Genomic DNA, 24947 nt, shown 5'->3' on the forward strand with positions numbered 1-24947 from the left:
ATAAACAAATAAATAAAAAGAAAAAATAACTTTCCCTTCAGGGGAAAAAGTATATATTTAATTAGCTAGAGAACTTTCAAGCATTCCTGATGAAAAGACCAGAGTTGAATAGAAAATTTGTCATTCAAACATAAGACTCAAGAGAAGTAAGAAAAGGCAAACATGAAAGAGTTGTCATAAGGAATTCACTAAAATTAAATGTTATTTTTCCTGTATTGCAAGATGATGCATGTAGCCCCTAATAATTTTATCATTATTAAGTCAACTAAAAGGAGTCAATATTGACAGAAAGAATGAGTGTTAGTCGATTGTGCCACTATGATCTCCAAAGAACAAACAAGAAATGAAGGGGTAAGAAAGAGGAATACAATGGGAGAAGGGGAAAGGGAGAGGTAGAATGAGGAAAATTTTCTCATGTAAAAAGGAATTCAAAGAAAGTTTTTATAGCTAAGGAGAAGTGAGTTGCAGGCAATGCTTCAATCTTACAACAGAATTGGTCTAAGGAGGGAAGAATATGTATGTGTACACACACATATATACGTACATACACGTAGCCATACATTTGGTTATAGAAATCTATCTTACCAGTACAGAAATAAAGGCTTAAAGAGATTAGATATATAGGGGGGGTAATATAATAAACAGGAGGGTGGATTATGGGAAGCAATGGTGAGAAGCAAGAGAATGAAGGGTAAACAGAAGAAAATGGGATAGTGGAAAATATACAATCAGTAATCATAACTGAGATCATTCGTAAAATGGAAACAGATAGTAGAATGAATTAGTAACCAGAATCCAACAATATTTTGTTTAAAGGAGACATACTTGAACCAGGAAGACAGATAGAATGCTAAGATAAAGGGCTAGTGCAGAATCTATTATGCTTTAGCTGAAGTTTAAAAAAAAAGACAGAGGTGGCAGTCAGAGTCTCAGACTAAGAAAAAGCAAGAATAAACCTAGTTAAGAGAGATAATCAGGGAAACTTCATTTTGCTAAAATGTCCTAGAGACAATGAAATGATATCCAAAATTTTACAGCAAGTTTCTGTGACAAAGGTTTAATTTCTCAAATATATAGAAAACTGAATCAAATTTATACAAATAGAAGTCATTCTCCACTTGACAAATGGTCAAAAAAATATGAATGGGCAGTTTTCAGAACAAGAAATCAAACATACCTACAGTCATATAAAACAATGCTCTAAATAACTATTGAATAAAGAAATGCAAATTAAACCACCATCAATCAGAAATAACAAGTGCTGGAGAAGATGAAGAAAAATGAGTAAACTGACATGCTGTTGGTCAAGTGATGAACTAGTCCAATTATTCTGGATATCAATCTGTAACTATGCCCAAATGGTGACAAAACTGTGCCCAGTAATACTACTATTAGATCTGTACAAAAAAGAGATCAAAGAAGAGGGGGAAAAGACCTCTATGTAGAACAATATTTATAGCAGCACTTTTTCTGTTGTTGGAAAAGCTAGAGATTTATTGTGATTAATAAATTGTCAAATTGGCTATGACACTTTCCCATAACCAAATATCACCAGTCACCAGTACAGAAGTTGGTATTTAACCAGGTTGAGGAACATGGCAGAAAGAGCAGACGTGTGAATATCATTGGTAACAACTTACACTCTTCATGCCTGTGTACTGAACATTATTCTTGCCAAGGAAAAGTGTCTGAACGTATTAGTGGGGTAATATGACCTCCACAACCTTTTTTTTGTAGCAAACAGTTATGGAAGTAATAGAATTGAACTTCAGTGTTTCCCTTGATTTTATTGGTTTGATGCCATGTTACTTGAACACATTTCAGTTTTTTTTAAACTATATACAAGGGGAAAAAACTGACCTATGAGAATGCTGAACCAGTCAGTCAAATACATGAATAGCTTCTAGGTCATCTTTGAATTGATCTTAAGAAATGTTCCATCCTAACAATCCCCGGAAGAAAGGGTGTATAAACAAAAATCCAATACTCTCACTACATGGTTAGAACAGCTCTGATCTTTTGTCTATAAATTATGTTTCTAAACTACCAAATATCTATTTCAATTCAAATAGATTCTTGGTTACCTGGTATAATCTTGGTTCAATATGGAGACAGATTTCCTCCAAAATATCTCCTCTCCGAGCCTCTCAAAACATAATGTTCAACTATTCTTTCAGGATTACCAAGACACCAGAAGCAAGTGGCTCACAAATCATTTTTAATGAATTTATTACCTGTACACAAAAGAAATAACTGATAAACCAAAAAAACAAAAACAAACAAAAAAACAAAAAAACCAAGGTTAGATGCCACAGAGTTGGTGGCAGTGCTTAGCGCTTAGCTGTAAATCGGTTGTAAAAGCCACTAGGACCTCTTCCATTCTTATCAAGGGGAGTGCTAACTTTCTCTCCTTTCATGTAACACTATAGCAGTGCTTTTTGTGGTGTCAAAGAATTAGTAATGAAAGGGATACTCATCAGCTGAGGAATGGTTGAAGAAGTTTTAGCATAAGATTATGATGATGTATTATTGTGCTAAACAAAATGACCCGAGTGGTTTCAGAAAAAGTGGTAAGAACTATATGAACTGATGCAAAGTAAATTGAGAACTGAGATAGTGTGCACAGTTACAGCAGTGTTGTAATGATTATCAAGTGTAAAAGACTTGGCTACTCTGATCAATATCCAGTGATTCAAGACCATTCCAAAGGACTCATGATGAAAAATGTATCCACCTCTAGACAGAGAACTGATAAATGAAGTTTGGTTTTATGACATTATTTAAAAACATCTATTTATGTATGTACACATACAAATATATTGATACTTCTCTCTCTCTCTCTCTCTCTCTCTCTCTCTCTCTCTCTCTCTCTCTCTCTCTCTCTCTCTCTCTCTCTCTCTCTCTCTCTCTCTTACTAAAGCACTGGGTTTGGAATCAGGACGACTACTCTTCAAGAGTTCAAATCCAGATACAGATACTTAAGCTGTGTGACCCTAGGCAAGTCACTTAAGCCTGTTTGCCTCAATTCTTCATTTATAAAAATATACTGGAGAAGAAAGTACAAACCACTGCAGTATCTTTGCAAGAAAACCTCAAAATGAGGTCACAAAGAATCGGACATACCTGAAACACCTAAGCAACAAATACGGAAATATGTTTTACATGATTTCACATATATAATTGATATCATTTTCCTTATCTTCTCACTGAGGAAACCCAGTTGGGATGAAAAGAAATTGAAAAGCAAAATTTCAAAAAGAAGAGAATGCTAAAATAAATAAATAATACATTAAAAAATAAATCCACCAACCTACATGCATACCACCACAAAATCTAATTAGATGGCTTAGGGAAGCATGTTGAAACTTCTTTCCCATATGCAACAGAATGATGTGAATATTAAGAACTGTGAGGAGGAATTGTACTCTTTTTCCATTTTAATAAAATTATTTTTTTGTTTTGCTTACTATTTAAATTGAACATTTCCTCCCTTAACAAATGCAGCTTCAAGTGAATGCGCTCCATAAAGGACAACCAACATAAAATTATAACTTGAACATCAAATTATGACCGGTGCTTACAGATACTGGTATACAAGTGTTACAAAACAGTTAAATTTAAAATATCCCTTAACAAGCAAAGCTCTACGCAATTATAAAACATGTTACTTCACATACCTGACTGAAAAAAAAAAAACACCAAACAAACACCAAAGGAGGAAGACAAAACCATTTTAGCTTAGCGTCTCACATTAGTAATGTCTGCACTGACACCAAAACATACCTCTACTCTCCAACTTTATCCTGATTTTTCACCCCAATTTTTCTTTCCTTTCAAGCAGCAAAGGGTCAGCTACCAGATATAATTAAGTAATCATAGAAAGCATTTTTGTCTCCAAAAAACATGCTTGGGTTGCTCTTGTGACATCAGAGAGCCTTACTAAGAAAAGCAAAGTACCTAGAGGACAAAACTGACAACTGCAAGAGAGCACATTAGTATTTTGCACAACTTCCTCATCCTGCATAGCAGGGAGCATCTCCAAACAAGTGATGAATAAGTACCTTAATTAATTTTCTTCCTCTACTCCCTCCTTTTTCTTCCTCCTTCCCCTTCCTCATCTCCATTTTTAAGGGCAGACTATGTCCTTACAAAATTGAATTCTACTTGGGTTGAACTCTGGGAAGACCCAAGAGTCTTAGGGCTCCAAGTTCGCCAAAGTTAATTTACAGATTGTAGCATTGGATCTTAGTAATGCCAGTGGAATTGGCATCAGGTCAGCTTGAACTCTTGGCTCTGTGACTTATGACTCTGCAAATTAGTTTTCTTATCTGTGATAACAAATGACATCCATATAACTCATTAAAGTTTGCAAAGCGCTTTCTACATCTTATATCATATGATCTTCACAAAAACCATAGAATGTAGATGTTGTGAATGTTTTTATTCACATTTTATGTGGGAAGAAACTGAAGGTTTGTGTTGACACACATAAAGCGTCTCTGCTGCTATGGGATAAAGGACTGAATTCGGAGTCAGATGATCATGGTTAGAATGTTGGCTTTTTTACTTGTGTGACTTTGGATAAATCATATAAACTCTTTAGTCCACAGTTTTGCAAACGTAAAATGATAGGTTGTAAGTAGATGACATTAAAATTTTCCTATGGATCTATATCTATCATTCAAAGTGTCAAATATACTATTTTAATTTGTGCCTTCCTAACTTCATCTAGCATTTCTTCTACCCTACCAACTGCAACAACATTTATTAAAATTAAGGGGCTGAACCATAAGATCAAATATTTGCCCTTCTACTTCTTCATCCTATATTACAATTTGAAATCAATGCCATTTTTGCCCCCTCTGAAGTTGCCAACGATCTCTTGAATGCCATGTTTAATGACATTTTCTCGTTTGATCCTTCTTGACCTATCTGCTGACTTTGACACTGTTGATAACTACCTTTTCCTTGATACCATTTACTCTTTGGATTTTTACAACATTTCTCTCTCCTACTTCTCTTACTTGCCCAACCGCTCCTGAGTCTACTTTGCTAAATTTTTATTTATCTCATGTCCATTAAAACCCAGGGATGTTCAATATGAATCTCTCCTGGGTGCTTTTTTTGTTATCACTCTATACTATCTTGTCTGTTATTTTCACCAGCTTCCCTGGGTTCAAATAGCATCTTTAAATATTTGATTCCCATGTATATGTACGCATACATACAGAGAAATATATGTGTGTACATTTTTGTGTATATGTATACATACTTTTATTGAGCTACAGACTCACATCAACAACTGCCTTTTATAGATTTGGAATTGGATTATCCCAAGCAGAGGTTCCCAAAATGGGTGATAACACTCATTGGAGAGTGCTGAAATGATCTGGGGAGGGGATTGGTAGTAGTCTCAGGTGGAACTGGAGGGCACTGGAAGCATAAGGAACAAAGAGAAGATAAGACAATTTTGAAAAACATTTGTACATGTTTCATCTGTTGCGTAACAAATTTAAAGTCATAATAATTATATTATTTTCCAAATAAAGACACAAAATGCAAGTTATAACCAATAAGTTCTCAAGTTCACCACAGGTCTTAAGAAACAGGTGTTGGCAGGTAAGAGTGTTTGGCATTGTTGAGAAGTTCAGCATACATCAGCAGGAATATGTACCTATAATGACTTGTTTGCAATATGATACTATATGGTTACAAGATGCGATATTGTGTCATCAAAATTTCAATGCAGGAAAAACTATACTAATTTGCAATAGATTATAGAATTTAAGATGTGTCATTGAAAATGTATATATATGTATATATACATATTTATATAAATATATACATTTATTTGAAAAGATTTAAATGTTTAAAAAAAACTGTTAAAGGGTTAAATAAAGTAGATTGCCAAGGGAGCACTGAGCAATTTTTTTTTGAAAAGGAGGTTGTAAGCCAAATAACTTTGGGAACCTCTGGTCTATAGGCATCTCATACTCAACATGTAAAAAACTGAACTCATTACCTTTCCTCCATTCTCAGTTTCTTATTACCTTTTCTTTTATTGTTATCAATATCATTGTCCTAGTTACTCAAACTCACAACCTCCATGTCATCCTCAAATTCTCACTCTGACTTATCCCACGTAGACAATTTCTTGTCAGATCTCATTTGTACCTTCACAAGATCTCTCATATACATTCTGTCTATTCACACTGCCACTCTTCTAGTGCAGGCTGTCTTTCTATCTCATGTGGACTAGTGCAGTAACTTTCTAATTCATCTATTTGCCTCATCTTTTGCCTCTACAATCCATTCTGCACTTAGCTGCACAGGTGACTTTCTTAAAGCAAATATCTGACCATGTCATTCCTCCGTTTAATAAACTCCAATAATACATCATTCAGTCAGTAAAGTTATTTTCCTTTTTTTCAAAATGCTTAGCAGGCTTCATTTTTTATTTTATTTTTTCTCTTTTATTTAGTATTTTATTTTCCCCAATTACATGCAAAATCAATTTTTAACATTAATTTTTAAAATTTTGAGTTCCAATTTTTTCCCTTCCTCCCTCCCTTTGGGAAGGCAAGCAATTAGATATAAGTTATACATCTGTAGTAAGGCAAAACATTTTCATAATAGTCATGTTGTGAAAGAAAACATAGACTAGAAAAAAATCCCTTAAGAAAAGTAAAGTAAAAATAAAAGCATGTTTCAATCTGTATTCAGACCCCAACACTTCTTCCTCTGGGAATGGATAGTATTTTTCACCATAAGTCCTGCAGAGTTGTCTTAGATCATTGTCCTGCAGAGAGTAGTGAAGTTATTCACAGGCGATCATCCCACAATATTGCTATTACTTTGTACACAGTACATTTCACTTAGTATCACCTCATGTAAGTCTTTACAGGTTGTTCTGAGAGCATCCTGCTCATCATTTCTTATATCATAATAGTATTCCTTCAAAATCACACAGCACAGTTTATTCAGTCATTCCCTGATTGATGGGCATCCTCTAAATTTGCAATTCTTTGTTCTCAAAAAAGGGACTTAATACTAGACAAAATACGGAAGTGAGAACTGCACCTACAGATCCTCCTGAACTCTTGTATCTAAGTTTCTTGAACTTTCAGAGAGAATGGGAAGTTGGCCAAACCCCAGCTCGGATTGAGGAAATATATCTTGGGATTACAGACCCCATATTAATTTGACCATATATTGAAAAAAATGTATCAAATACAATAATTAGGGCATTAATAGATACTGGAGCAGAAGCCTCCCTTATATATGGAAATCCTGATAAGTTTAAACATGGAACTCCTATCATCATCACAGGACTGAGAGGGGCTGAAATATCAGCCAAACAAATCAACCAATTGATGAAAATTGGACCATTACCTAAGAAAGAATGTATTGTGGTAATTGAACCCATTCCTGAATACATCATTGGAATAGATACATTGAGAGGTATTACTTTTAATTTATCTGAGGGGAGATGCCAATTTGCAGTAAGGAAAACAGGAATTAATACGATTTTAGTGGGTAAAATAAAAATGGACTCAATCACTTTACCTGAAACTTCTGCAGTGATTACTTTAAACAATATTTTGTGCCAGGTGGGCAAGATGAAAATGCCAATACTATAAAGGAATATATTGAAGAAGGAGTGTTAGTCACTAAAAACACTTGATGGAATAATCCTGTCTGGCTAGTATGAAAGTCAGATGGGAAATGGAGAATGACAATGGATTATAGGCAATTGAATAAGGTCACTCCTCCCTGTATTCAGCTCTTGCAGATACCCTTACCTCAACAGAAAAGATATAAAAATAGATGGGACTTGGTACACAGTTATTGATTTAGCCAATGTGTTCTTTACTCTGCCAATTGATTCAAAACAATGGGATCAATTTGCTTTCACTTGGCAGGGCTGACAATAGACTTTTACATGCTTGCCACAAGGAAATCTGCATAGACCCAGTATTTGTCATAGGATTATGGCTGAACATTTAGATTTAGAGCTACCTGATATATGATTTACCCACTACAGAGATGATATTATGACACAGGGAAAAACTGTAGAAGTGAAGAGTTTCACACTTTTAATTGAGCGTATGAAAAGTAAAGGGTGGGAGATTAATCCTGCACATATTCAAGGTCCAACTTAACAGTAAAGTTTTTGGATATACAGTGAAATCAGGGGCTGCAAGAGATTCTCCCTTAAGCCTGACAAAATATTCAAGATTTTCCTATCCCCACCAAAAAGAAAGAGGTCCAAAAGTTTATAGGATTGTTTGGATCTTGGTGACATCACATACCACATCTAGGACAAATAATGAAATTCTTATATAAAATTACTAGGAAAAAATAATTGGTGTCTTTTGAGGAAGCAAAGGCCATTATACAGTTGGCCCTAGATGGATGACCTATGAAAAGTGGTCTGGTGGAATTCCAAGTGACAGTACAAGATGAATATGCAAACTGGAGTTTATGGCAAAAACAACAAAGCCAAAATATATCCTTAGGATTTTGGTCTAGGAAACTCCCTTCATCTGGAGCTCAATATATTCCTTTTGAAAAGCAGTTGCTAACTGTGTATTGGACTTAAGTAGAGACTGAACAGCTGCCTTTATGCCGTGAAGTAATATTAAGCCCTGTAATCCCAGTTATGACCTAGGTAATGAGTATCTCAGCTTTTCACAGAATTTGACATTCTCAAGAGCTTACCATAATTAAATGGACATAGCATACTCAAAATAGATCCAAAATAGGCAAAAATGTAGTTTCTGCTTTACATGAATCTATAGCAAACATAGATAATGAGGGAAATGATGCACACTCTGAACCAAAGCAACAGCTGGTACAGTCCTTGGTAAAATAGAATGAGGGATATGATGGATTAACTGAAGAACAAAATAGACATGCATGGTTTACTGATGGTACAGCAAAATATTTGGGCCACAAAAGACATTGGAAAGTGGTAGCCTATAACCATGTACTAGGCAGGCATTGGAAAGTATTGGGATAAGTGGAAGTAGTCCATATACTGAACTTGTGGCACTACACCAAGCTATGAAAACAGATCAAATGGGACAGTGTCATATATTCACTGATTTATGGGTAGTAGCTAAGGGATTAGCTACATGGACATCCTTGTGGAAAAATCAAAATTGGGAAATTCATGGCAAATGGCAAAGGTTTATGGGAAGATATGTGGGACATGTCTTTGGTTACTAATTTGTCAGTTTTTCATGTAGTTGCTCATGTGGTCCCCACCATGCCAGAGTGTGAGTACAATGTACATGCTGATCTCCTAGCAAAGATTGCTACCCACATATTGTCCCTACTCTGATACCAACTGATGATCTGGTACTAGCAAAATGAGTCCATCAAATTGCCAGTCCTTTAGGGTTCCAGGCCATATACCAGTGGGTACAAGACTGAGGTATTAGTATCTCTCACTCATTGTTAAAACAAATAGCAGAAGAATGTTATATAAGTAAGTTGGAAAACGAATGAACTGTTCCTCAGGTAGTCACTGCTGAGATAGCAATGGGAAAAGTATAAACCCAAATTTGGCAAAGAGATTATACTGGACACCGAACCCAAAATAAAGGATGCAAATTTACTTAAGAATGAGATCCAGAAAAAACACCTCTAAAACTTTAGATATCATAAGTCTACATTATGAAACCCCAGTGCAGATTCAAAGCAACAATGGCTAACATTTCAAAGGTAATGAAATGAAGAGCTATTGTGTATTAAACAACATAGAATGGATGTACATTTTCCTTATCATCCACAAGCTTCTAGTTTAATTGAAAGAATGAATGGATTATTGAAAGAAGAGTTAAAGATGTTAAGTTCTAATAATTCTTAGCAACACTGGAAAGATACATAATTTGACTAATAGACTATTTCGGGAGGAAGTACACATCTAGCCAGAATGATCATCTCAAATCTGCAAATTAGAAAACAACAAACACATAAGATCCCAAATATTGAGTATTGGACTGTGGAACCAGATATCCCAGAACCATATCCAGGGACACCTGACTTGGCAAGATATGACTTACATTATTCAGAATACATTTTGTTATTCAGGAAAGAAGTAAGGGCAATCTCTACTCAAATATGTATGAGAATCCCTAGGAATCATATTGGACAGATATTACTTAAATCAGGATTAGCAGTTGAGGAACACGTATTGGCTGGAGTGGGAGATTCTAATTATCAAGTATAAATTATTGTGACATTCCCAAATTTAGGTGATAAACCTATAGAGTTTTGCAAAATGATAGAATAATTCAAGTGATTATTATTCCTTGTGAAACAATACCCCTTGAGAAAACTCACCGTCCTTCTGAAATACCTAGCAGAGGAACTGAAGGATTAGGTTCTACTGAGAGAATAAAATTGAGAGCTAAAGTATGGGTAAAATGGGAGCCAGATGATGTTGCAAAGGCTGTTGAAATTATAGTATATGGGAAAGATAATACTGTAGCTATTGCTTATTCAGGAGAGGCTGATTATCAAATTGTACTCAACTCATATATTCTACCGTCAATGAGGCTGTGATAGTGTGTTCATGGACTCCGCAAACACGGATGACCTTATATCCACCCTGCTTCTGATTATTGTCTCCTTTTTGGCTTTTCGGCTTTTTGTCTGTTAAACTTGTTTGCTAGATTTGTTTCCTATAGGCTTAGTACTCTCCACCTGTGGATACCTGATGACTTAAACTGGATGTCACTGCCTATCCACAACTGTGATGTGTCATCTCTGGACCTGATATTGACCAAACTCCAGATGCCCACTAAAGAACTGGTCCCTCAAATAGGACCTCTTGGGGCAGCGACAGCTCTACATCCAATTTCAGCAAGTAGTAGCTATGGAAGAAGAGACCTTCACCCCTTACCCCAAGATTTCAGGCTCCATTCCTTCTAGGGGGAAAAGATGGGGTGATTGTGCTCAAGCTCAACCTTAAGATATTGTTTTATGTACTCATTTTGTGTGATTCCTATTATACTGTTGTAAAGTTCTATTTTACCAGTTGCCTAAGACATTGTTTATATGCTTATTTTCTGTTATTCCTGTTAAAATTCTGTTGATATCCATTGATCCACCAAACCTATGTAATGCATACAAAAGATCATGGGGCAACTGCAATAGCAATATAAATGGAAAGATCTTTCTCGTTCATTAATAGGCCCATGTGACCTGTTCACCTGCAGGCCTAAGACACGTATGATGGGAGGAGCTTGCTGAACAGGCGGAACAGAAAGTGGGGAGCAGACCTAGGGGAAGAGAGTGAGCACAGTCAGGGCAGAGGAGAAAGGACACAGGCAGGCAGGTATAACAAGGCTCAGGCTTGTGAGTGTTTGATTGTGAGAAGGACTCAGATGAGGGAGGGATGCTTGGGAATATCTTTGCCCCCTGTGTTGAACATGTTTATGAACTTCTTGGTTAACATGACAGATTTTGCTTTCTGGTTCTGGAATTTGGCTTTCTTCTGTCTTCTATGTGGAGTCTCTTATATTTTGTGACTGAGAACTACCCTGGCATATTTGTAATCACCACCAGTGCTGTGAATATTGCCTTGGTGATACATATTGCTAATGTATTTCCCTCCATCCTATCCCCTATTCCTCTTCCCTTTGCATCCTATTTATTTTACTCTCTTTCTCCTTTTACCCTGTCTGTCCTCAAAGGGGGTTTGCTTCTAATTACCCTTCCCTCAATCTGCCCACCCCTCTATCAACTCCCCATCCTTTTTTCTTATTTCCTTCCCCTCCTACTTTCCTGTAGGGTAAGGTAGATTTCTATATTGAAGCAACTCTAAGTTATTCCCTCTTTGATCCAATTCTGATAAGAGTAAGATTCACTCACTCTCCCTCCTCTCCCTACCCATTGTAAAAACTTTTTCTTGCATGTTTCATACGAAATAATTTACCCCATTCTACTTCTCCCTTTCCCTCAGTACTTCCTCATTTATTCCTTATTTTTTTAAAGATATCCCTTCCTGTTCAACTCACACCTGTGCCCTGTATACTCTGTCTAACTGCTCTGATAATAGGAACGTTCTTATGCGTTACAAGTATCATATGTAGGAATGTAAACAGTTTAACTTTATTAAGTCTCTTATGATTTTATTTTCCTGATTACATTTTTATCTTTTTCTTGACTCTTGTACTTGAAAGTCAAATTTTCTATTCATCTCTGATCTTTTCATTAACAGTGCTTGAAAGTCCACTATTTCATTGTACATACATTTCCCCCTTGAAGGGTTATACTCAGTTTTGTGGATAGATGACTCTTGGTTGTAATCCTAACTCCTCTGCTTTTGGGAGTATTATATTCCAAGCCTTCTGATCCTTTAATGAAGAAGATGATAAATCTTGTCTTATTTCCACTGTGGCTCCACAATACTTGAATTGTTTCTTTCTGGATGCTTGCAATATTGTCTCCTGGAATTTGGCTAAAATATTCCTGGCAGTTTTCATTTTGGCTTCTCATTCAATGGATTCTTTCAATTTCTATTTTTAATTTAATTTAATTTAAATTTAATTTAAAAATTTAATTCTGTTTCTAGAACATGAGGGTAGGTTTTAGTGATAATTTTTGTTTTTGCAGCATGTTGAAATAATTCATTTTTCATAAACTTTCAACATCTTTCTTTTACGTTATCTCAATCTCTAACCTCACTTCATAAAATACATTTTTAGGGAAGGAATCCTCTTTTCCCCACATGGTTACTCTTACTTGTCTATAATTAAGCAGTAAGATGAATGAATGTATTCCTTGAACAACTGAAAGCAATCATAAAACAAAGATAGAAGATATTTTGACTATGATACATCATCCCCAGGGTCATCGCAGCCCTTCAGTATAAGAATAGAAAACTCTTCTTTTCTGGGCCAGAAACAGTCTCATACCATTTACCTGAGGCCAGATTATAGGTAATCTCTCTCTCTTTTAAAAAATTTATTTATTTTAAGTTTTCAACAGTCATTTCCACAAGATTTTGAGTTTCAAATATTCTCCCCATCTCTCCCCTCCCCCCACCCCAAAACTCCTTGCATTCTGATTACCCTTTCCACCAATGTACCCTTCCTTTTAAAAACCCTCCCTTCCCTTATCCTCATCTTCTTTCTTGTCCTGCTGTAGGGCAAGATAAATCTCTATACCCCATTACTTGTATTTCTTATTTCCCAGTTATACCCCAAAACAATTCTCAATATTTGCTCTTAGAACTCTGAGCTCCAACTTCTCTTCCTTCCACCCTCCCCACCCATCCCTACTGAGAAGGCAAACAATTCAATATAGGCTATATATGTATAGTTTTGTAAATGAATTGCATGTTGCATAAGACTAACTATATATCCCTCTATCCTATCCTGCCTCACATTTCTTCTATTCTCTCTTTTAACCTTGTCCCTTCCCAAGAGTATTTAGTTCTAATTGCTCCCTCTTCCCATTTGCCCTCCCTTCTATCATCTTACCCCATGCTGCTTATCCCTTCTCCCCTACTTTGCTATACTGTAAGATAGATTTTCATACCAAATTAAATATGCGTGTTATGCCTTCCTTGAGCCAAGGGTGATGCGAGTAAGCTTCACTTTTCCCCTCTCACCTCCCCCCTTTACCTTTCCACTGGAAAAACTTTTTCTTGCCTCTTCCATGAGAGATAATTTGTCCCATTCCATTTCTCCCTTTCTCCTCCCAATATATTCCTTTCTCACCCCTCATTCTTGTTTCTTTTAGATATGATCTCTTCCTAATCAAGTCATCCTGTGCTCTCTGTCTCTGTCTCTGTCTCTCTCTATATATATTTATATACACACACATATAATATATATGTATACATATACATATATATTACATGTGTATGTGTATGTGCATATGTGTGTGTGGATATATATATATATATATATATATATATATATATATATATATATATATATATATATATATATATATATAATCCCTCCAAATACCCAGGTACTGAGAACAGTTTCAAGAGTTGCAAATATTATTTTTCCATATAAAAATGTAAAGAGTTCTAATTTAGTAAGTCACTTGTGATTTCTCTTTCCTCTTTACATTTTTATAATTCTCTTGATTCTTTTGTTTGAAAGTCAAATTTTCTATTCAGTTCTGGTTTTTTCATCAATAATGCTTGAAAGTCCTCTATTTCATTGAATGCCCCTTTTTCCCCTGGAAGTATTATACTCAGTTTCACTGGGTAAGTGATTCTTGGTTTTAATCCTAGTTCCTTTGACTTCTGGAAAATCATATTTCAAGCCTTTCTATTACTTAATGTAGAAGCTACTAGATCTTGTGTTATCTTGATTGTATTTCCACAATACTCGAATTATTTCTTTCTAGCTGCTTGCAAAATTTTCTCCTTGACCTGGGAACTCAGGAATTTGGCTACAATAATCCTATGAGTTTCTCTTTTTGGATGTCTTTCAGGAGGTGATCTGTGGATTCCAACAATATTTATTTTGCCCTCTGGTTCTAGAATATCAGGGCAATTTTCCTTGATAATTTCATGAAATATGATGTCTAAGCTCCTTTTTTGATCATGGCTTTTGGGTACTTCCATAATTTTAAAATTGTCTCTTCTGGATCTGTTTTCTAGGTCAGTTGTTTTTTGAAGGAGATATTTCACATTGTCTCCATTTTTTCATTCTTTTGGTTTGTTTTGTAATTTCTTGGTTTCTTATAAAGTCATTAGCTTCCATCTGTTCCATTCAAATTTTTAAGAACTATTATCTTCAGTGAGCTTTTGAACCTCCTTTTCTTTTTAACTAATTTTGCATTTTAAAGCATACTTTTCCTTATTGGCTTTTTGGACCATTTTTGCCAATTGGATTAGCCTATTTTTAAAAGTGTTACTTTCTTCAGCATTTTTGGGTCTCCTTTAGCAAGTTATTGACTCGCTCTTTGAGATTTTCTTGCAAATTCTCTTCCCAATTTTTCCTTCACCTCTCTTACTTGATTTTTAAAATCCTTTTTCAGCTCTTGCATGGCTTGAGACCATTGCATATTTATTTTGGATGTTTGAGAAACAGAAGCCTTAACTTTTTATGTCTTCTGATGGTAAACATCATTCTTACTCAATTGAAAGGATTGGAGGGAATATCTGTTCACCAAGAAAGTAACCTTCTATAGTCTTATTTTTTTTCCCCTTTTTTAGGCATTTTTCCAGCCAGTTACTAAACTTTTGGTTCCTTTGTCAAGAGTAGGGTATACTCTGGGGACCAGTAAGGTCTCAGTTCTTCCAAGGTGGCACAATCAGAGGAGAGGTGTTTGCTCCCTGGCCTGGCTCTGGCTCAGATTCATATTAGCTATTCAATTCCCCCAGGGGCTTTAGGTGGGAGTGGGGCCACCACTCAGGGCTGAAGTTCAGATCAGCTGCTCAGTTCTGCCAGGGCTTTAAGGTGAGTGCCCCAACAAAGGAATAATGGACATCAGTTGCTATCTGCCTGCCACGGCCACCAGAAACCTCTGAGCCCTCTGCCTCCTCTGCCACCTGGGGCCAGAGCTACCAGAGGACCCTTCTCCCTTCTTAATCTGGTTGAAAAGCCCTCTCACTGATCTTTGGTGCCTGTGGGTTGAGGGATCTGCAAGCCACCACTTCTGCTGGGGATTTCACCCCCGAGGCCTGCTCTAGTCTTGTTCCTCTTGGTGCAGCATGGCCAAGGCTGGGCTGGGCTCCACTCAGCATCTGGTGTGACAGAACTTTCCCATCAGTCTTCCAGGTCACCTTGGGCTGAAAATTTCCTTTACTTGGAAGAGCCAAGATGGTGGAGTAGAAAGATACACAGATGCTTAACTCCTACCCCACAGCCCATAAAATACCTGTAAAGAAGAAAAACTCTGAACAAATTCTAGAGCATCAGTAACAACAGAACAACAGAGCAGAGGAGATTTCTGTTCCAGAGAAACCTGAAAAACCAATGGGAATGGTCTGTTATGCACAGGACACAGAGCAGAGCCCAGCCCTGCCTTGGCCACGTGGCACCACGAGGAGCCGATCTCAGCAGGCTTCAGGGGCAGAATCTCCAGCAGCAGCACAGATCCCTCAACCCACAGGCACCAAAGGTCAGTGAGAGGGTCTTTTCAGCTGGCCAGGAGGGGAATGAGGTGTCCCCATAACTCAGGTCCCCTTGGGAGGCAGCAGCAGAGGGAGCAGTTGACAGAGGCTCCCAAAGCAGGCAGTGGCCTAAGCCCCGTGTGGCAGCCCTGCCCCAACCTGAGCAGCTGAACTTAATCTCACACTGAATAGCAGCTCCACCCCCACCAAAAGCCCCTGAGACTGGGGAGCAGAATTTGAATCTCAGTCCCCAAGTGCTGGCTGGGCAGAACTGGAGGCAAGGTGGTTGTGGAGAGGAAACTCAGAAGTCCAGTAAATGGCTGGGAATATGCCAAGAAAAGGGAAAAAATAAGACCATAGAATGTTATTTTCTTGGGGAACAGATGTCTCCCCCCATCCTTTCAGATGAGGAAGAGCAAGGAACAGTCAGAGGAAGTCAAGGGCCCTACCACCAAAGGGGACTTAAATTTGGCTCAGGCAATAGAAGACCTTAAAAAACAAGTTAGCAGCTTACTAAAGGAGAACCAAAAAAAACAAAAACAAAAACAAAAACTAAGGAAAATAGCAGCTTTAAAAAGAGGCTAACTCAATTGGAAAAAGAGGTCCAAAAAGCCAATGAGAAGAAGGATGTTTTAAAAAGCAGAATTAGTCAAATGGAGGAGAAGCTTCAAAAGCTCACTGAACAAAATAATTCTTTGAAAGAGAGAACTGAGTCCAGGAAAACGAATGACTATGAGTTAAACCAAGAAGTTAGTAAACAAAACCAAAAATTTGAAAAACTTGAAGATAAGGTGAAACAACTCATTGGAAAAACAACTGACCTGGAAAATAGATCCAGGAGAAATAGTTTAAAAATTATTGGACTACCTGAAAGCCATGATGAAAAAAAGAGCCTAGACATTAACTTCAATGAAATTATCAAGGAAAACTGCCCTGATGTTTTAGAATCAGAGCTCAAAATGGATATTGAAAGAATTAATGTTGAAAGAAATCCGAACAGAGAAACTCCTAGGAATACTGTCGCCAAATTTCAGAGTTCCCAGATCAAGGAGAAAATACTACAAGCAGCTAGAAAGAAACAATCTGAGTATTGTGGAAATACAATCAGGATAACACAGGATATGGTAGCTTCAACATTAAGTGATCAAAACGCTTGGAGTGGGATATTTCAGAAGTCAAAGGAACTGGGATTGAAACCAAGAATCACCTACACAGAAAATCTGAATATAATACTTCAAGGGAAAAAATGGTCATTCAGTGATATAGACAAGCTTCAAAATTTCATGTTGAGGAAAAGATCAGATCTGTATTTAAAAATTTGACTTGCCAAGACAAGAATCAAGAGAAGCATGAAAAGGTAAACAGAAAAAGAAAAATCAAAAGACTCTCTAAAGCTGAACTGTTTACATTATTACATTGAAAGAAAATATTTTTAACTCTTGAATCTTTTCTCAGTATTTGGGTAGTTTGAGAGATTGTACATACCCACACACATACACATAGATAGAGAGTCTAGGGTGTGTTATATCAGAAGAGATGATATGCACACACACACACAATAAAAAATAAATAAAAATTAAGGGGTGAAGGAGGAAAATTCTGGGAAGAGAAATGGAGTAATTAAATGGGGTAGGCAATAACCCATAAAAGAGATAAGAAAAATCTTATTCAATGGAGGAGATAAGAAAGAAGGGAGGGGGAATAAACCTACTCTCCCCATCTGTGGCTGAAGGAGGGAATAACATGCTCACAAAATTTGATATGAAAATTTATATACACCACAGGAAAGTAGAAGAGGAGGCTACAAGTGGAGCAAGGGGGATGTTAGAAGGGAGGGCAAATGGGAGAAGGGAGTCACTAGAAATAAACACTTTGGAGAAGGGACAAGGTCAATTGTAGGGGGGAAAACAAGGGGGGTATACTGTAGGTCAGAGGGCAATATAATTTATATTACACAATATGATTACTATGGAAGTCTTTTGCAAAGCAACACATATTTAGTCTGCATTGAATTGCTTTCCTTCTCAGTGGGGATGGGGAGGGAGGGAGGGAGGGAGGGAGAGAAGTTGGAATTCAAAGTATTAGAAATTAATGTTGAGAATTTTTATTGCATGTAATCGGAAAATAAGAACTACAGGGATAGGGGTATGGAAATTCATCTTGTCCTGCAAGAAAAGAGAGAAGATGGGGATAAGAGAAGGGTGGGGGTATGTTGGAGGGGAGGGTAAATTAAGGGAAGGAGTAATCAGAATGCAAGGTATTAGGAAATGGGGGGAGGGGAGTGATGGGGAAAAAATTGGACATGTTACATAGTGAGGTAAAAGCAATTAGTATTTAAAAATAGATTGAATTAATTACTGAGAATAAATCAATGACATGTTTAGTTTGGAGAAAAGAATTTCAGTCTAAATTTCCTAGGGGAAGGTAACCTCGGGTAAATTTTGGCATTGATGGAAAAGTCAAGGTTTTAATGGTAAATTTGATTTTGTGATTGCCATTTAACCAGGAACTAGAACACGTATAAAAAGACATATAAACCACTTAAGACTTGCCTCAAAAGATGTTACTTAGCAGAAGTGAAACTGTAATAATATTTGAAACCTGATTATTGAAACTTGTCATTTTTAGATGCTACAGGAATATTTAGTGACTGTTCTTCTCAGTCTAACTTCAGGTATGGCTAGCAAGAAAGGCGATCTGAGCCTCCAATCCATGATGACAGTAAGCTGATGAGATGCTGGTATGAACTGCATAGGTGATCTCAAGGGAAGGGTGGGAGAGTGGCTGTTCAGCATGGGCTGAGGTGGGATTCTCCTGACTCAATTTCCCCACTGATACCTGGTAGACTTCAAGACTGACTGAATGCAAGAGGATAATCTAATCCTGGCTGGAACTGACATGAAGTTGGGGAGATATTGCATCCCTGCAGTGTCCTTACTATTGGTGGCAATTTCCTGTAGTCAAAAGGTTTGTAAACTTATTACCAGATCTACTCAATTATAGATTATGGATAAGGGAACATTTGAGGTTGTCTAAAATTAAGCTATAAGGCATAGGACTTTAGACCAACAACATTAAGTTAGGGTCCTTTAATTCTTAGTAATACTGTGGAGACAATTAGGACAAGAGCTTGTGAAGCTAGCAACATAAATAATATCTGTGTCTCAGTTGGTTAATGTTTTAAAAAAAACTCTTTTGTGGTCCATGTTGTAAATGCTTTGAAAAGAAGTATCACCTGACCAAAAGTCTGAATTACTTTATCTGTTATAAACTGTGTTGAAAATAAAAATAAATAAATAAATTTCCTTTACTCTGTTGTTCTGTGGCTTCTATTGCTCTAGAATTTGTTGAGAGTCTTTCTTTACAGGTATTTCATGGGCTGTAAGCGAAGAGCTAGAATATGTCCATCTTTCAACTCTGCCATCTTGACTCCCTTTACTGATAACTCTTGAAAGATGATGTCTAGACTCTTTTTCTGATCGTAGCTTTCAAGGAGTCTAATAATTTTAAAATGATTTCTCCTGGATCTATTTTCCATAACAGTTGTTTTTCAAATAAGATACTTCAAATTGTCTTCAATTATTTTCATTCCTTTGATTTTGTTTAATGGTTTCTTGATTTCTCATAAAGTCATTAGCTTCCATTTGTTTAAATCTATTTTTTCAGTTTTTGTTTCTCTCCAGTGAATTTTTGTGCCTCCTTTTCCTTTGGGCCAATTCTGCTTTTAAAGCTGTTCTTCTCCTCATTGGCTTTTTGTATTTCTTTTACATTTTGCTTCATCTGTTTTTTAAGGTATTATTTTCTTCACTCTTTATTGTGTCTCCTTTAACATGATGTTGACCGTTTTTTCCATCATTTTCTTGCATCACTCTCATTTCTTTTCCCAATTTTTCTTCTACTTCTGTTACTTGATTTTCAAAATCCTTTTTGAGCCTTTCCATGGCCCAAGATCAATTCATATTTTTCTTGGAGGCTTTGGATGTAGGAACTTTGACCTTTTTATCTTCTAAGTGTGTGTTTTGATCATCCTTTTCACTACAGTAACTTTCTTTGGTCAGAAATTTTTTTCTGTTGTTTGCTCATTTTCCTAGCATATTGCTCAATTTTTAACTCTTTCTTAAATTAGGGATCTGCTTCTAGGGTGGAAAGTGCGCTGTCCCAAGTTTTAGCAGTTTTGTGCAACTGTTCTCAGAGATATTTCCAGGGACCTGTAAGTTTTTAGTTCTTCCAAGATGATCTGATCTAAGGAGAGGTGTTTACTACTCTCCTGCCTTATGCTCTTTTTTTGGAGCAGCCAAAAGCAAGCATTCTTTTCTGTGTTAAGACTGTGAGGGGGGTCCCAATACCACTGTGGCCACAAACTTTGGTGTGCTTGTGCTCCTTCTCACCTTTAGACTGTCATTTAGTACTGTGTCCTAGATACAATTATGGGTCAAGCAACCAAGTCCTGCTTCCGTGTTAGTGAAGAGACACTTATAATGTCCTTCTGAAAAGTTGTTTTACCCTTACTGTCTGTGGTCTGAGAGCTTTGGAAGCAGCTGCTGTTGACGCTGATTCAGTGGTTCCCACAGCCTGCTACTATTTGCTGGGACTGGGGGCTGTGCTGGTGCAGCCTGCATTGGAATATGGTCGGCTCTCACTCAATTGTGAAAGTCCTTTCCTGCTGACTTTCTAAGTTGTTTTTGGTGTATGTGGCCTGACAGATCTGGTAACCACCACTTATGCCACTGATTCAGTCCCCCTGGGGCCCGCTTCTGGTCTGCTTTGAACCAGTCTTCTAGGGCACAGCCCACACTGAACTGCACTCCTCTCTTTCTAGTGCAACCAACCTTTCCTGATGACCTTCTAAGTTGTTTTCATCTAGAAAATTGTTTTATTATGCGTTTTTGTGACTTCAGTTGCTCTAGAATTTGTTTAGAATCATTATTTAAAGGTATTTGAAGAGGTTTGGGGAAGACATCCAGTGGATCCCTGCCTTTACTCCACCATCTTGGCTCTATCACCAAGTAATTTTCCTACAGTGCAGGTCATTTTATGTCACTCAACTGCTTGATCAGCTCCACTAATGAGAATCAAATACAAAATGTTATAGTTGGCATTTAAAGGCCCTCATAACCTAAACCCTTCTTATATTTCTAATATTTTTATACCTTACTCATACATACGTACCCTTTGATTTGGTGACTCTACTTTCCTGGTTGTTTCTTTCACCTTTTTCTCTGACTGTCTCCTATACCTAAAGTGATCTCCCTGCTCTGCTTTCGCTACTGACCTTGTTGGCTTTTTTTCAAGTGCAAGTCAAAATCACACCTTCCACAGGAGGCCTTATCTAACCCTTCTTAATTTTAATTCTTTCCTTCTGTTAATTATTTCCCACTTATCCTGTACATACTTTGCTTTGTGCATACACACACACACACACACACACACACACACATTTGCCTGTTGTCTTCGATATTAGATTGCAAGGTCTTAGAGGGCAGAGACTGTCTTTTACCTCTTTTTATATCCCCAGCAATTAGTGCAGTGTTTGGCACAGAGTAGGTACTTAATAAATATTTATTGAGTGATAACAATTTGAGAATCTATAATTCTGATTGTTGTCTGTCTCTACCCCCCCACCCTTCTCTCTCTCTCTCTCTCTCTCTGTCTCTCTCTCTGTCTCTCTCTCTCTCTCTCTCTCCCTCCCTCCCTCCCTCCCTCCCTCCCTCCCTCCCTCTCTCTCTCTCTCTCTCTCTCTCTCTCTTTCTCTCTCTTTGTCTCAGAGATCTTAAATCTGAAAGGGACTGCACTAAATAAGCTGATCTACCAATCTTTAGTGAGGTAAAAATATTTCTGTTTTGTACAAGATATTCCTGAAAGCAGAAAGAAGTTAAATGACTTTTGGAAAATCATACAGACACTAAATGGCAGAGAAGGAATTACAATTAAGGCCAACTTCTCTCAAGCATAATTCTCTCTCTTCTGCATCTTGAGTTTCTTCTTCCTTTAAAACCAAACCAAACCATTATTTCTTCTGTCGTTAAGATAATAAATTTTTCTTATGATAACAGTATACATGGTAAAAGGAACCTGAAAAAATAATACAATACCCCAACTGTTCATCTCTGATTTCCATCTGGACTATCATGGGAATATATTGGCAATCTCACATGAAAATCTGTTCCTTTGTATTTACAATTTTATTTGATAGACTCAGTAGATGGGTGCAAGATGTGCTCAATTAAGCCTATTATCTTTCTCTTAAAATCTGTTCCTGTAGCTTCACTGTTTCTACCTTTGACACCATCATTCATTCATCACGATATGTTCTAAACTTAATCATTTATTGGCTTTGGCTGCTCTTCCCTTATGTTATTAGAGAAATAGAATCAGGTTTTGAAAACTGGTAATATTCTAGAGAGTAAAGTTGATGAATTTCCACAACTCTGCATCACTTAAATCCAATTCATAGGCAAATCAAGACATCACACTCATGATGTCCTTGGTCCTCTTCAAAAACAGAAGACAAACAACAACAACAAAACACTATTCGATTTAGCCTTTGCCATCCTCTTTCACCTTCCTAGTCTTCATGCAGGCAAAGAGTATTGTAATAGCTTCATGTTTCTAACTCCATTATTTTTCCCTTTCAAAACTATCTTTTAAAATTAGCTGACCCAACTAATTTTCCTTATTTGTGGTTCTATTCACATCATTTTACTAGTAAAATGACTCCTCAGTGTAGCTCAGATTCCTTAGGTGACATTCATAGACAAATTTAAATTTTTCCTTCCCTCTTCACTTCTTTTTTTTTTTTTAAATCTAATACCATTCTACATCTATGTTATGTATGTTATGATCAAATAAAATTGAACTTCTATAACCCATCTTTTCTTACCTCTGGGTCTTTGCTTATCCAACCCCTCATCCTGTTTATACCTCCATTAGCTTGCTGAATTTGAAAAGTCCAATTCTTTAAGGCTAAAATCCAAATTCTTTAAAATTAAACCTAAACTAGTCTTTACATTCTAATTCTTTAAAGTCCAATTCAAATATTTCCCCGTAAAGCCTTCACTGATTCCTCTATTCATGAATAGCCTAACACCCGTATACTCATATAGTACTCTACATATATCTTTCTTAGATATTTATCATATGTACCTGTACATTGTAGTTATTCTGTATACATTTCCTGTTCTCTATCAGACTGAAAGCTTGTAAAGGCAGGGACAATATAAAGTTTCTGTCTCCCCCAGACCCAAGTACAATGCTCTATCTGCTGGAAAGTTAATGAATGCTGACTTGTATTTATTAGCTAATTATGCAAATAAACATTCAGGAATATATCCTTAATTAGAATGCTTTGACATATTTCCCCCTCCTTGACAAAGTTCTCATCTTTCTTTCTTTCTTTTTTAATCAATGGTTTTAAAACCCCAGGTCTGCTTCACTAGTGCCATAATCATTACCTGTTTATTAAATAATAACAATTTTCCTTCAATGTACATGTTTAGACCTATAGAGAGAAACTAAGTTTTTTGCCAATGAGTCAGTCCATCTGTAAATTAACAGCTAAGAACTGCTGGAGTACAGAAAGAAGCTTAATTTCAGGCTTTAATAACAAAATTAGTTTTAAAAATCATATTAATCAAATTTTTCAAGAGCAATGAGTTTTATTAACTAATTTCATTTGGAACTCTTTGCTTAAATTGATAATTTTCAATGATCAACTTCATTTAAAAAAATAATCCTTACTATATGTTTTGACCTGGAGGGAGAAGTTAAATCTTTGGCCAATGAGCCAATCTATCTGCAAATTTGCAGATAAGAACTGTGCAAATATAGAAAGAAGCTTCTTTCAGGTTTAAAAAAATAGTTAAAAATAACATTTTAATAGAACTTTTAAAGATAAATTACTTTTACTAACTTATTTCATTTTAAACTTATACCTTAAATAAGTAACTTTCAATAATCCACTTAATTTAAAGATAATCCTTTTTTTTTCCACACTTGGCAAAACCTAATTTCCTGTTCATAAAGAAGTTGTCTTTTTGGGAAATGGACTACTTTTTTTTTTCAAGTGGTTCTTAATATTTACACAAAACATCCAAATGATTAAAATATTCCTCTGTAATATGAATGCTGCCATTCTGTGCACTTAACATACAATAAAATAGAGGATATAAGAAAAGTTTCAAGAAATCTAGAGTCTTTCCATTCATTCCAGAATAGTTATCTGATTTTGAAGTATAGAATGAAATAATTGCTTTAATAACCAACTAGCAAATCCAAACTCTTCATGTTTATTTTATTCAGTCCACTCTCAACAATTGTCTCAGAATTAAAACTTTAGAGAAATAGATTACATGATTTACAATTTACATTATAGTCTAGGAAGTTGTAAACATTGCTTTTTTATTGACTTGCTTCCATGAAAATGCCCTATTTATCAAAGTAATCTGAAATTAGGACAAGAGGCATAGTATAACCATAGAGATGGATTACTTATACTCTCATGAGTAGTGTAAGAACAGTAAGAAGGAGAATAATGTATATATTAATTAGCCTAATTGGAGATAGGTGCAATTAGAGAAATTTCTCATCATTAAGATTGTGACTCTTCAGATTAACAGGGAAAACAACAAGCTGCTACTCAAGTAAGAACTAGTTACAGTATGCATTTCTTTCTCGAAGTCAAGTGCTTAAAGCTAGGAGGTCTCACAAATACCTCTTGAAATTTCAGTTTTTTTATAAAGTGTATGACAATGTATAATTTCATATCTGCATTGCTATAGACTTCTTCAAAAAGGTTTGCATCTCTGTTCTTTGTGATTGGTATTCCTTTTTTGGTTTTAGACTGATCAGTCCT

General features: G+C 36.3%; 1 long non-coding RNA gene and 1 pseudogene across 1 annotated transcript in view; one reads left to right on the forward strand and one right to left on the reverse strand.

Annotated features, from left to right (window-relative positions):
* LOC140511697 (uncharacterized) overlaps positions 1 to 24947 on the forward strand; it is a 189444-nt gene that overhangs the window by 59556 nt on the left and 104941 nt on the right. The gene's annotated exons all lie outside the window — the stretch shown is intronic.
* LOC140512959 (U6atac minor spliceosomal RNA) lies at positions 2290 to 2424 on the reverse strand (annotated as a pseudogene).

This window comes from Notamacropus eugenii, chromosome 6 (genome assembly GCF_028372415.1).
Source record: "Notamacropus eugenii isolate mMacEug1 chromosome 6, mMacEug1.pri_v2, whole genome shotgun sequence".
Classification (NCBI taxonomy): domain Eukaryota; kingdom Metazoa; phylum Chordata; class Mammalia; order Diprotodontia; family Macropodidae; genus Notamacropus; species Notamacropus eugenii.